Raw genomic sequence first — 15283 nt, 5'->3', positions numbered from 1 at the left:
ATTTGGTTTCTCTAAGGTCTAGATAATTTCTAGTATTGAGTTTGAACAACAAGGAAGACGGTGTAGAGTCTTATAATGTTTTCAATATGTCTTTTATGTGAGTTTTGCTGCACCGGTTCATCCTTGTGTTTGTTTCAAATAAGCCTTGCTAGCCTAAACCTTGTATCGAGAGGGAATACTTCTCATGCATCCAAAATACTTGAGCCAACCACTATGCCATTTGTGTCCACCATACCTACCTACTACATGGTATTTTCCGCCATTCCAAAGTAAATTGCTTGAGTGCTACCTTTAAAATTCCATCATTCACCTTTGCAATATATAGCTCATGGGACAAATAGCTTAAAAACTATTGTGGTATTGAATATGTAATTATGCACTTTATCTCTTATTAAGTTGCTTGTTGTGCGATAACCATGTTCACTGGGGACGCCATCAACTATTCATTGTTGAATTTCATGTGAGTTGCTATGCATGTCCGTCTTGTCTGAAGTAAGAGAGATCTACCACCCTATGGTTAAGCATGCATAATGTTAGAGAAGAACATTGGGCCGCTAACTAAAGCCATGATCCATGGTGGAAGTTTCAATTTTGGACATATATCCTCAATCTCAAATGAGAAAATTATTAATTGTTGTTACATGCTTATGCATAAAAGAGGAGTCCATTATCTGTTGTCTATGTTGTCCCGGTATGGATGTCTAAGTTGAAGAATAATCAATAGCGAGAAATCCAATGCGAGCTTTCTCCTTAGACCTTTGTACAGGCGGCATAGAGGTACCCCTTTGTGACACTTGGTAAAAACATGTGCATTGTGATGATCCGGTAGTCCAAGCTAATTAGGACAAGGTGCGGGCACTATTAGTACACTATGCATGAGGCTTGCAACTTATAAGATATAATTTACATGATGCATATGCTTTATTACTACCATTGACAAAATTGTTTCATGTTTTCAAAATCAAAGCTCTAGCACAAATATAGCAATCGATGCTTTTCCTCTATGGAGGACCATTCTTTTACTTTCAATGTTGAGTCAGTTCACCTATTTCTCTCCACCTCAAGAAGCAAACACTTGTGTGAACTGTGCATTGATTCCTACATATTTGCTTATTGCACTTATTATATTACTCTATATTGACAATATCCATGAGATATACATGTTACAAGTTGAAAGCAACCGCTGAAACTTAATCTTCTTTTATGTTGCTTCAATACCTTTACTTTGAATTATTGCTTTATGAGTTAACTCTTATGCAAGACTTATTGATGCTTGTCTTGAAGTGCTATTCATGAAAAGTCTTTGCTTTATGATTCACTTGTTTACTCATGTCATATACATTGTTTTGATCGCTGCATTCACTACATATGCTTTACAAATAGTATGATCAAGGTTATGATGGCATGTCACTCCGTAAATTATCGTGTTATCGTTTTACTCGCTGGACGAGCAGAACTAAGCTTGGGGATGCTGATACGTCTCCGACGTATCGATAATTTCTTATGTTCCATGCCACATTATTGATGTTATCTACATGTTTTATGCACACTTTATGTCATATTCGTGCACTTTCTGGAACTAACCTATTAACAAGATGCCGAAGTGCCGATTCTTTGTCTTTGTTTTTGGTTTCAGAAATCCTAGTAAGGAAATATTCTCGGAATTGGACGAAATCAACGCCCAGGGGCCTATTTTTCCACGAAGCTTCCAGAAGTCCGAAGACGAAACGAAGTGGGGCCACAGGGTGCCCAAACCCTAGGGCGGCGCGGCCCACCCCCTGGCCGCGCCGGCCTGTGGTCTGGGGCCCCTGTGCCCCCTCCTGACTTGCCCTTCCGCCTACTTAAAGCCTCCGTGACGAAACCCCCAGTACCGAGAGCCACGATACGGAAAACCTTCGAGAGACGCCGCCAACGCCGATCCCATCTCGGGGATCCAGAGATCGCCTCCGGCACCCTGCCGGAGAGGGGAATCATCTCCCGGAGGACTCTACACCGCCATGGTCGCCTCCGGTGTGATGTGTGAGTAGTCTACCCCTGGACGATGGGTCCATAGCAATCGCTAGATGGTTGTCTTCGCCCCATTGTGCTATCATTGTCGGATCTTGTGAGCTGCCTAACATGATCAAGATCATCTATCTGTAATTCTATATGTTGCGTTTGTTGGGATCCGATGAATAGAGAATACTTGTTATGTTGATTATCAAAGTTATATCTACGTGTTGTTTATGATCTTGCATGCTTTCCGTTACTAGTAGATGCTCTGGCCAAGTAGATGCTTGTAACTCCAAGAGGGAGTACTTATGCTCGATAGTGGGTTCATGCCTGCATTGACACCGGGACGATGAGAAAGTTCTAAGGTTGTGTTGTGCTGTTGCCACTAGGGATAAAACATTGATGCTATGTCTAAGGATGTAGTTGTTGATTACATTACGCACCATACTTAATGCAATTGTCTGTTGCTTTGCAACTTAATACTGGAGGGGGTTCGGATGATAACCTGAAGGTGGACTTTTTAGGCATAGATGCAGTTGGATGGCGGTCTATGTACTTTGTCGTAATGCCCAATTAAATCTCACTATACTCATCATGATATGTATGTGCATGGTCATGCCCTCTTTATTTGTCAATTGCCCAACTGTAATTTGTTCACCCAACATGCTGTTCGTCTTATGGGAGAGACACCTCTAGTGAACTGTGGACCCCGGTCCAATTCTCTTTACTGAAATACAATCTACTGCAATACTTGTTCTACTGTTTTCTGCAAACAATCATCTTCCACACAATACGGTTAACTCTTTGTTACAGCAAGCCGGTGAGATTGACAACCTCACTGTTTCGTTGGGGCAAAGTACTTTGGTTGTGTTGTGCAAGTTCCACGTTGGCGCCGGAATCCCTGGTGTTGCGCCGCACTACATCTCGCCGCCATCAACCTTCAACGTGCTTCTTGACTCCTACTGGTCCGATTAAACCTTGGTTTCTTACTGAGGGAAACTTGCCGCTGTGCGCATCACACCTTCCTCTTGGGGTTCTCAACGGACGTGCCAACCACACGCATCATTGTGCTCGCGAAGGTGCAGATCAGAGGCACTTGCTGTTTCCTTGGATCTTACCTTGGCTTGTGTCTTGTTATTTGTGTATACGTAATGGTTATTTCTTTCATCTCTGCATCCTGCACAAGTGCAGGAACGTGTTTAGTTCCATTCCGTGTTGCATGTCCTCCTGATATATTCCCTCTCCTAATCTTTGCTTCCTCACCTGCTTTAAGTGTTTGCTAGTACATCTGTTTCTTTAAACAACAGTTCAGTTCAGTGTTAATTGGTAAAACGAAAATACAAAAAGAAGCTATTCAGTTCCAGTGAGTAAATTCTCTCCCTTTCTTGAATCTTTGCTTGTTTGTCTTGCCCAGATTAGTTAGTCTAGGTTTATTTTCCCGTAAATCAACATGTTTCATGTGACCTAGCTTTAGCCAAAACTCTATTGTGGATGGACTAGTCCCCGCGGAGAACACGACAACCTGCAGATTGGGCGTAATACCCACTGCTATATTTTGCATAGATCAGGAAGCAAAATAGAATTGAATATTGGTTCACTCTACTCACCAAAGACATTTAGTCCTAAGTATATATGGCTTGGGTTATTACTTGTGATCCATAATACACAAGTTAGGACATAATGTTTTATGTAAATTGGATCCTATGTGAAAGGGTGTAGGGTTTTGGTGATGCTTCATTAATTGAAGTTTAAATAGGCATGAGGCATGGCAGGGTTATAATTATAATCCAAAGTAATCCATGGGTTGGAATTCACATGTAGTTTAGGGTTTAAGTAATGATCACCAATATGATACACAACTAGAATTAGGATATGGGCATAAGCTTGGGTTATGTTTCACTAATGGAACATGGCTCTCACCTCCAAGATTAATGGTTGGTTTGAACAAGTAGAATTTAATACTACTCTAATATTCTCTAGGATAGATATGGATATGGTTAGCATCTATAACCTCACTCACTTTCAATGTCTTTTAATAATCTAAGGTTCTACTCAGGAGATGATGATATGATCCTCTAAATATATGGTTTGCCTAGGAATTCTACCTTGGTATCTTCTGAAGCTTGTTCTTCAGGAAATCTGATAAACCTACATCTTGTGGTATGCCTACACCTCCTAGCTTCTTCATCTTGATCCAAACTAATTCACATGGAAGGTCTCAAGTGTTTGGTTTCCTTGTATCATGCTACAAGGTGATGAAATAGATGAAGGGTGTGGCTCTATTTATAGGCTTGGGCAAGCTCTAGCATCATGACACATAGGTGGTGACTCTTGTGTTGGTTTGATGAGTAAGGTGCTTGGTTGTCATGCCCTCATCCATAGCAATCCTTTGAGCATGAGGTGGCATAGCTTGGAAAGCAAGTCATGTGGATATTTTCATCCTATGTGGCAAGATCATTATCCTCTCATATGATTTTATTTTGGATAGCCAAGTGGCATTTGTTACTAAATATCTTGTGGATGGTTTTATTATTGTGGATGAGTCACTATATCATATTGAATTGGATTTCATTATAATATTGATCAAAAGATCAAGGTTGAAGATTATTCCTCAAATTTGGATAGTTGGTGTTTGATTTCACCAAGGCATGATCATATGAGTTTCAAAATACCCATAGTTAGTTTTATTCAAATAGTTTGAACTATAATTTGTAATGTAAATGGATTTAGTTTTATGATATTCCATATATTTAATAAGTTATGATTTAAATAAGAATATGTGGCTTTTATGCACTTTAGACCCTGTGGTTTACCTTATTTGGTAATAAGTTTAGAAGTGAATTAATTTACACACAAAGGTAGTTGCTAACTTTTAAGTGTTTAATAAGTTAGGATTTGATTCTTAAAGAATGTATTGTTGTAAATATAATTCCATTTGATCTAATCCATAGATCAAATCATCTCTACCCAAAACAAGGTTTTAACAAAGATCACAGTGAAGTTTATAGCGCTTGACTTGATGATCTACTTCAATTCCAGCAAGTCAAGTGAAACTTCAGTTACTGTGGTAAGTTTTATTTGAAAGCGCGAAAATTCCCCGGATTTTCTATGCATGGATGAAATGCACACTTTGGTGTTCTCTCATTTTATAGCCTCTAAACCTGGGATATTACACTTAGGTTGGGAGCGCTAGCAGTTATCTGGGCGCTTTGGCTAAGTAGAAATGACAAGATTTTTAACAATAAAAATTGTTCTTTGTTACAGGTTATCTTCAGATGTACATGTATTCTCCGTTCGTGATTACCTCTTCAGCGGGTGTTCAGCGGGTGGAGAACCGAGACCTATTTACGGAGGTCTGTACACGGTTGGAGGCTACGGCGAGAGATACTTTTTCCCTACATGGGTGGCAACATAGTCTACGGATTGCAGCCCCACCCTCACCCTAAGCGTTATATGATTCATCGTTTCGATATGTATTTCGCCTAGTTTTTATATACTTTGACTCCAGACACTTCCTGGTTATGCAGAGGCTGGATGTAATTGCTTCTCAAAAGTAATAAAGCATCCTTTATCGAAAAAATGCGAAGTATAAATCGTCGTCATCACATTTCTAAGTAGAATCGATATTTTGAAATTAGTGCAACAAGTTTAAACAAATTAAACATATAAACTGCGAGAACAAACAAATTTTAAAGTAGGTACTTCTTGTTAGAAGGCCCCGCCTCATCATCCTCACGGACATGTTTCCTGCTCGTCACCTACTTCGAAGAGGTACTGTCAGTCGACGCGTCCGACGAGCTTGAGTTCCCCTCCAAAGAGTGGTCATTGGGGTCTTCCTCGTCGTCGGCGAACGGGTGACGAGCCTCCGCCTCCGCCTGCGCCCTCGCTCGTGCCCTTGCTTCCTTCCTTGACGCCGCCGCCTCCTCGGCCGCCTCCTCCGCCTCCAGCCGTGTCCACCTTGCGTATGAATCCTCCTCCTTTTCCTCCTCCTCGTCCTGGCCGTCGTGGCTAACGACATCCTCCTCCTCCTCGCCCTCTGTCGGCGGGGAGCTATAGTTGCTTGGCGGGGAGCTATAGTTGCTTGGCGGGGCAGCTCTATCCCACCAATGCCGCCATCCTGACGGCTTCCCCTCGCTGTTGGTGTCCGATGGTAACGACATGTTGCTTATGGTGGCACGCCGGTGTTGGAGATGAAGATGAATGGCATCCGGTTAGAGATGAATAAGCGCAGGCGCACGGGTCTTATTGAGAGGGGATTAATGGCGACGCGTATAACGAAGAGATCTGTGGTTGCTCTTCCGCGGCGGTTTGGCGCTCCATTTCGACGACGATGATCGGCGCGGTTGCCACTCCGATAGTTGCCCTCCCCGGCAGTTGTTCTGTTTTAATTCGCGTTGGCTCGAGCCAGGGTCGCTGCCAGGCGGACCCGTGGGAGAAGCGAACGAACGTTCGGCTCTACTGCGCAGTGTCCGCGGAGACGCAAACATGCCGCGAATATTTGCGCTGCGTTTGCGTCTCCGCAAGCGGCCCGAACACTATGTGCCATCCCGCTGGAGGAAGCAGAGGTACAAACGTATTTCCGGTCCGCACCAACGTAAACGGTGGCATTGCGCCGTTGGAGAATGGAGATGCCCTCACCCCGGTCCGCCCCGTCAGACGATCGTGCGTTGTCCAAGGGCGATGGAGCCGGCGCGCCTCACCTCGGGTGGGTGGGACGCGTGGCGCGCCCGGCGGCCGGTGACGTCGCTGTACCCCCCGCCGCTCCCGGCGCCTAGTGCGCCGGCCAACGTCAGGTCGATCGAAGCAAACCGCGCACCGCTCGATCGGAGAGGCGACGGCACGGGCCAGATCTTCTGTTTGCGCTGTCGCCCGCGCTTCGATCGATTCTGTGGCTGACGACTCACCGCCCCCCGATCGACGACGGAGCTGGATCGTGCGTCCGTCGGCTACAGAGCTCTGTGTTCGGTGTTAGGCCGGCCGATCCAACTGCTTGAGCTTTTCGCGGCGTGAGGTCAGGGTATACGCACGCACGCCGTCCGTACAGTGATCGGCCGGTGGAAAGCGGTGTGAAGAGACGACGCAGGTTTTACCTTGCCAGGCGTACATACGTCAGCCCGCAAAAAAAAAAAAGTCCATCGATCGATCGTCTACGCGATTTGGCAAGGAAATCGTGAAAAGAGTGCATGCTCTAACTTTGTTCGGTGATTCTTCATTAGATTAGAGTTTGCTATATGCCAACTTCTCTTATCACCGAGAACCAATATGAGATTAGATGGTTAGAATGATGGTTGTACCTTTAGTTCACCAGAGTTTAAACCCCAGGTTTGACACCTATGTGTCTTATAAGGGTACGGTGTGCGTGTGTACGTTTATAGAGGTGAGTGTATGTGCATGTATGTGAGCGTCTGCGTTTGTATCCATGGTTCTGCACTTGTACAAAATTTAAGAGTATCCCCGCCACATTCCTTATAGGATTGTTAGGAATAACACAGAAAATCAGGCAAAGCCGCGCGTCCAAAAATCAACACATTTTCTGTTTGCCGCGGTTTAATAGCGTGTGTGGTGTTTTCACAACGTCTCCGACGAGAGGAGGACATTACGGGTGCTACCAAAACCATGTAGGATCGCCCCCTCTTGCTTGAGGCCTTTCCCACCCCACGAAATCGTCACCGGCCATCTCGATGCCGGTCGCACACCAACCACGCGATGCCTATGCCGATGGCACCTCCCCTCATGTCTCTCCTCCTATTTCGGAGTTCATCGACTCCTCACATAACCTACGGTGACCTCGCGTGACTGGCTTGAGTGAAGGGTGTTCACAGCTTTTGCCTACGCAAGCTTTATTTTCTAGTTTTTGCCTCTCTCGTTGTCGTTCCATTGTTGATAGCAACGACGAGATGACGATCCATCATCTCGTGGAATAGGGATCCAATGCTAACAATGATGATGGCGAGTAACTTGATGATTCTCGTCTGTCTTCTGCAATTGCAAGTGGATGAGTTGAAGAACACCGCTCCTAGGTGTGGAGGTTTTAAGTTTGGGACAAAAAAAATCAAGCCAAGACACATCTATACGATGAAGCAACATATAACCCAATGGATTTTCACCGATGAACAAGGTGTTGTTCATTACGCTGTTGGATGGTGTAAGAGAGTACGATGACTACTTCGTGATGAAGAAACACTGCACCAAAATATTAGATTTCTCGTGTATTCAGAAATGCACCGATGCAATGATGATGCTTGCATATGATGCTTGTGCAGATGCAAAAGATGTATACCTACATATGGCTGGATCCACTATCATTGAAGATATGTACTATTTGAGAGCGCCAAATAAAAAAGACAACTCTTATGGTGGCACAAAACGAAGCGACAAGATTCATGAGATGTGTACCTGACATGCACTAGCCATAGAAGAATTGACCACTTTGCTTGGCAAGGTTAGTATCGAGCGTGATGTGTAGTGCTTGAATGTGTGGAAGATTATGACTTTTGAATTTTACATGATTTCCTTTTTTTTGCATGGCGGATTCTCACAATGACAGCAACGAGTTGCAACGCTCACCCGTGTGTGCGGGACTTATTGAATGACATGTTCCACCTTGCAACTATGAACTGAATTACCACAAGTATGTCAAAGGGTACTACCTAACTGATGGCATCTATCAAAATGGTTGATATTTATGAAGACAATCACTGTGTGGCTCGGTAAGAAGAAGTCTCACTTTTCTTCGCGGCAGACAAGTTGTATGAAGGATGCCAAGTGGCATTTGGTGTGCTACAATCTCGATTAGCTATTGTGAGGTACCGTGGTCTTTCTTGGTTTCAATTCAAGATGATATGTTGGGGGTGATGAATGCTTGCTTGATCATGCATAACATGATAATTGAGAGTGAGCGCTTATTTCCATCATTTGACCATCATTTGTATGATCAACATGCTCTTCTTCCCGCTGTTTATCAACATGTGTTATTGGATTTTGCTAATTTCTTGTCGTGCATGCGGAAATCCTTGACGTATATGCTTATGCGTAACTGTAAAATAATACCGTAGAGTGTATTTGGAGACTCAAAGGAGAGGGAGTGCTTGGTAAATTTTATCATTATTTTATTTAAATTTTATTAAGTATTTTGAATTATTGTAAACTATGTATTTATGTGCTACAACTTTACTAGATTACGCAGAAACATTGTTGAATTTGCAACAACAAAAAACTAACTTTTTTTTTCCAAACGATCCACCAAGGATCGAATTTTCATTATCAGGGGGAGATAACGAAAATACAACAGTGTTCACGAACAGCAAAACAAAAGCGGAGGATCGCCGCCTAATGCTAGCGTTTTTAGGGGGAATATTACAGAACCAACATACAGTTTTGAAAGCTAACAGCATGAGCACCCCCTGCCTACAGCCAAAGGGAAGATTTTGCTCAAAAAAAAACAACTACAAGCATATAACCAAGAGCAGTCAAGCAGCAGCATCATCATTTGCATCTTCTCCAGTTCTATTATCCTCCAAACGCAGAAGATCGCCACGACCATCGTCTCCAGAAGATCTTACTCCAGCCACCTCAGCCAGGCGCAAGAGCCCGTCTGCACCAGCACGAAGATCTGAAGCATCTTGTTCTCCATGTAAACCTGCCCAGTAATTCATAAACACCGCAGCGTAGCTGGTTAGATCAAAGGGAGAACTAATCATCTTTTGCTCAAAGCAAACTTTATTTCTAATTTTCCAGATGGCCCAGCAAATAGCTGCTAAACCAGCTATCTGGGTGTTGCGGCTGACTGAAGCAAATTGGGGAAACCACCAAAAGAATTGTGAAAAACTCCCAGGACGTGTGGGAGATTTAACAGCAGTAGCCACTGCACTCCATACAAATTTGGCTGCAGAACAACCAAAAAAGAGATGTGAGATGGTTTCTTGCTCATTGCAAAACTGGCAGTTGGGATTCCCAGACCAATTGCGTTTGAGGAGGTTGTCCTTAGTGGCTATTGCATTATGCCAAATTAACCAGAGCCAAATTTTGATTTTGAGAGGAATTTTGCTCTTCCACAGATGCTTAAAGGATCTGTCTCTACCATTCCCACAAATCTGTTTGTACACAGATTTCACAGTAAAGCAGCCATTTTTTGACCATTTCCATCTAGGATAATCATTTTCCTGAGTCAAATTTGTTTGATTCATCAGCTGAAGCAACCCAGCCTCCTGAATGATGAGATCAGGAGTCAACCATCTTCTAAAAGAGAATCTCCATCCCCTAGCAGCAGCTCCAGCCACAGTAATATTCTGTTCATTACAAATATCAAACAACACAGGGAACATATCCTTGAGAGGCCTTGTGCTGCACCAAGAATCTCCCCAAAAGCTGGTTAGCAATCCATTCCCAACATTCATTCTTCTGCCACAGAGATAAAGCTCCCTGACTTTCAGCATATCAGACCAAAGTGGAGAATCTCCAGGCCTGCTTTTTGCAAAGTAAATGCCTTTTCCTCTTAAATATTTCAATCTCATAAAATCCTGCCAAGGCCCTGTGTCATGCTCCAGCTTCCACCACCACTTACACATCAGACTAATGTTAATTTTGGCCAAATCTTTAACACCCAAACCACCTTTTTGTTTTGGTTTACAAATCCATCTCCATTTCACAAAGTGATATTTTCTTTTATCAGCACTACCAGCCCAAAAGAAGGATCTAATAGGCTTATCAATCTGCTCAATATTTGTTTTGTGCAAAAGCCTCAGGGACATCTGATACACTGCAGTGCTAGCCAAACAAGCATCTATTTTAACCAGTCTTCCTCCAATGGACATAGAGTTACCAATCCAGCCACACATTTTCTTCTTGGTTTTTTCCTCCAAGAATCTCATGTCAGACACTGAGGCCCTTCTAGCACAAACAGGAGTTCCCAAATACTTGATGGGCCAACTACCCATCTGGCATTTGAACAACTCAGCATAAAAGCTCTGCTTTATACTGTCATCTAAAATCATCATTGCTTCACTTTTATCAAAGTTAATTTTCAATCCAGACATGGATTCAAAAATGTAAAGCAAGAGTTTCAAATTGATTGCTTGCTGAACATCATCTTGCAGCAATAAAATGGTGTAGTCAGCATATTGTAAGATTGCAACCCCATTCTGTACCAGATTATCTGACAGTCCTGTGATTAGCCCATTGTCTTGAGCCAGATGAATCGTTTTAGCCAAACTGTTAGCAGCCATGTTAAATAGGAAGGGGGCAAAAGGATCACCTTGCCTCACTCCCTTATGGCTAGTAAAATATGGGCCCACTTTGTCATTAACCTTGACACTGAGGGTCCCACCAGCAACTGATTTTTTAATCCACTGCATCCAATTATCACTGAATCCTTTCTGCTTACAACAGTCAAACAGAAATCCCCAATTTACTTTGTCATATGCTTTTTCAAAATCAATTTTTAGGACTACACCCTGTTTCTTCCTGACTTTATCCTCTCTCAAAATTTCCTGAAGTAACATCACACCATCTGAGATGTACCTCCCTTTAATAAAAGCTGTCTGGCAGGGAAGTAAGAGCTTACTCATCACAGGAGATACTCTAACAGTCAAAGTTTTTGTCACAATCTTGAAAAAGACTTGCAACAAACAAATTGGCCTATACTTTTGAATGACATCAGCATCAGCAGATTTTGGAATAAGGGTAATAACCCCATAATTAATTCTGTCCAAGCCAATTTTATGATCAAATAAATCATTGAAAACATGCAGGATATCAAATTTGACAATATCCCAGCAATGTTGATAAAATTCAATGGGAAAACCATCAGGACCAGCTGCCTTGTTTTTCTCCATGTGATCAACAACATCTTTGATCTCTTCCAAAGTAAAACGTTTATCCAACTCAACACAGTCAAGAATATTAAGTTTTTCTCTTTCTGTCCAGACATCATCTCTTAATCTAATCCCAGAGTCAGTTACTGGACCAAACAAATCCTTGTAAAAGGCAGTAGCATGCTCCAACAGAGCAGCATCACCTTGGATAATTGTATCTCTGTTTTTCAAAGAGAAAATAGTTCTCTTCCTTTTACAACCATTGGCAGCTCTGTGAAAGAAAGCAGAATTGCTATCACCATGGAGGAGCCAATTCTCTCTAGATCTTTGTCTCCAGAAGGATTCTTCATTGTCCAAGACTGACAGCAATTCCTGCTGCAGAACACTTCTCCTTACCCTTTGTGATGGAGATAGTGGAACATTCTCTTCCAGCTCCTCTAATTCCCTCAATTCATTGGAAATATCTTTCTTCTTTTTAATATCTGCACCTCTCAGATTAGCTCCCCAACCTTTCAGAGCTTTCTTGACATTTTTTAGTTTCTTCATTAATCTGTCCAGACTGTCCTTGGCAAGTACTGGTTGCTCCCAACATCTTTTGACTCTATCCAGGAAATTATCCTCTTTGAGCCATCTTTTTTCAAATCTGAAATCTCTTTTCTTTACCATGATATCCAGTGTATCCAAAATCAAAGGATTATGATCAGATATATCTCTCAACAACTTGTGAACTGTTACAAGAGGAAAAAGTTCCTCCCAAGAACTACTCATCAGAAATCTATCTAACTTTTCCAGGGTGGGATCACAATGATTATTAGACCAAGTATACTGACCACCAGCCATATGAATCTCTCTTAAGGCACATGTATTAATGATGGAGTTGAAAATATCTGACCATTTGTTATGAGGCATGGGCTTATTTTTTTCATTGGAAAATCTCATGATATTGAAATCACCTCCAACCAGAATTGGTAGAGTTTGATTACTACAAATGTTACCAAGCTCCACCAGAAATTCCTCTTTGTCAGAGGCCTGAGCAGCTCCATAAATGATAATGAAGCACCATTTAACATTTAATTTGAGATCAAGCAGGGTAACTTTGATATGAAATTTTCCAACAGAAGTATCACAAATGGTAAACCTAGATAGCCTAAAACCACCCAGGATACCCCCACTCTTGCCAACAGAGCTGATCCATTTCCAATCAAAATCACCACCAGGGTCAATTCTTCTGAGAAAAGCAGAAGAATAATCTTTTTTAATTGTTTCCTGAAGACCAATAAAATCCAACTGTTGATCTTTTATCAAATCTGCCAGGAAGGCACTCATTCCTTTTTGACCTGGGCAACACTTGATTTTGATTGTGCTCCCAAAGTGACATCACCTGATGTCAACTGTGATCCACTTCTCCCAATCTTACAAGCAGACTTTTTATTTCTCCTTTTTCTTCTGGATAAAACAGGAGTGAAAGCCTCCTCTTCTACATCTCTGTCACTTTCACTCTGTTCCTCACCCAGTCCCAGTAACAGGATTGGATTTGAATCAATATCATTGGAATTCTCAGCAGATTTTTGTACGGCAGCCATGTTATGTCTAGCAATTTCCAAATCTTTCAAATAACTAACATTTTCAAGAGAAAAGGAAGTAGGACTAACTCCCATTTCGAGAGCTCTAGCTAAAATTTCCTCATCATCTAACAAAGCAAAGGAGTTGTGAGTATTTAAATTTGTACCTGGGATATTGCTGGCTTCAGTATTCTCCATGGCTCTAGACCCAATCCTTGAGCTATGAGTGCCTCTGGCTTCAACTCTGGAGCTCATCCTGGGAGCAGGTTGTTGTTGATTTCCACCAGAAGAAGAAGGGTTGCCAGCACCTGGAATATCATTGTCAATGGTTGGGTTATCAACCTGTGAAAGAGGTTCTTCTTGTGAATCAGGCTCAGGCTGTGGACCATCAACAGGAATAACAACAGCAGTCCTCTCAGATATAAGAGAAGGAGCAGCCAAGGCAAGAATCCCCTGTCCCTGTGTCAGATATGGAGTATCAGAGTCCTGTGAATTATCACTACTGTCATAGTCAATCAATTCATCAGCAGGATCATTTTCTTCATTGACATTTTCAGCAATTGGGTCAAGAAGATTCTTGTATTCCTTCTGAATTGTGAAGGCTTTGTCACTGTTGGATCTTGCCAGAGAAGTAAGAAATTGCTTGTAGGAATCAGCAGCTCTCTGTGAGGAGGAGCTCTCAGAAGATTGAGATGGAAGGGATGCAAGTGCCCCAACCACCTCCTTGTGAACTTCTGAAAGAGGAGAAGAACTGACAGGAGCACAGGGTGTGGAAACCAAAGTCTTCTCAGGGACACATGGAAGCTCCAACTCAAACAGCTTCCTTTTGCCAGTATCCTTCCTTGGCATAGAGGATTCATGCATAGCAGCTTGTCTGTGTGATACCTTGTAATTTCCAGAGAGATTGAGAACCTGCATCAGAATCTTGCATGCCCATTCTCTGCCTTTTTGGGGTTCCCTGATCACCTTCATCACCTTGAGCATCAGTAGGGACAGCAGTCTTGTTGCCAGTATTGGAGGAAGGGTCAAACAATTCCCTGGAGTATTGAAACTCATAAAAACCTTTCTTTATTTCACCAATTCTAGAGTTGGGCACCAAGGCCAAATCCTGACTGCCAATCTTTACCCTCACATAGGCAAAGTGCCTGAGATAATTTTTGTCAAGAGCAAGAGGCTTGCCTACAAGGCTGGCAGCATAATACACTGTAGATTTGTTCCTGAATTTCATAGGAATGCCTTTAATCCTGAACCAGGCCTCCTGCATGATGGAAATTGGCTCAATGTCACCAGCCCATTTTTCCAAACTGATGATTGCACCAGGTACTGTCCTCATAAACAATTTCCCAAAGTGGGCCAGCTCTTCAATAGTCTTGGCAGATGGAAATCTTGTTCTAAACTCAGTAGCAGAAACTTCTTTTGCAAAGAAACGCCAGTTGATTTTCATAGATTCAGCCCAGACATTGAACTCATGCTCAATATTTCTGCAGTTTACTTCACCTTTTTCAACAGTGATATGAGCATAATTGAGGTGTTCTACTGGATAATTATCTTCTTCAGGAACCGGGATAGAATAAAAACCAGACCCAAATTCCTCACTACCAAAGAAAGGAGCGTTGTAATCCCACTGATCTCTTTCTTGACAAACAGAAATATGATGATCACCATTGCAGTAAAAACAAGAGAGATTTCTGATAGGAATCTCGACCCTTCTATTCGCAGCAGTGGTGGAGGCAGGAACTGGTGGTGGTACAGAGGACCCCACCGGTTCCGGCAGAGAGACTAGCGACTGAGAACTATCGGTGACAACGGCAGATCTATGCTGATTTTGCAACTGCGAGCTATGAACATCTGCAGCAGCAGTATTAGATGATGGCAAGGATGGTGCAACAGGACTTACTTCGGCAGATCGAGCAGAAT

This window comes from Lolium perenne, chromosome 3, assembly GCF_019359855.2.
Source record: "Lolium perenne isolate Kyuss_39 chromosome 3, Kyuss_2.0, whole genome shotgun sequence".
NCBI lineage: Eukaryota > Viridiplantae > Streptophyta > Magnoliopsida > Poales > Poaceae > Lolium > Lolium perenne.
This window is presented reverse-complemented; position numbering follows the sequence as displayed.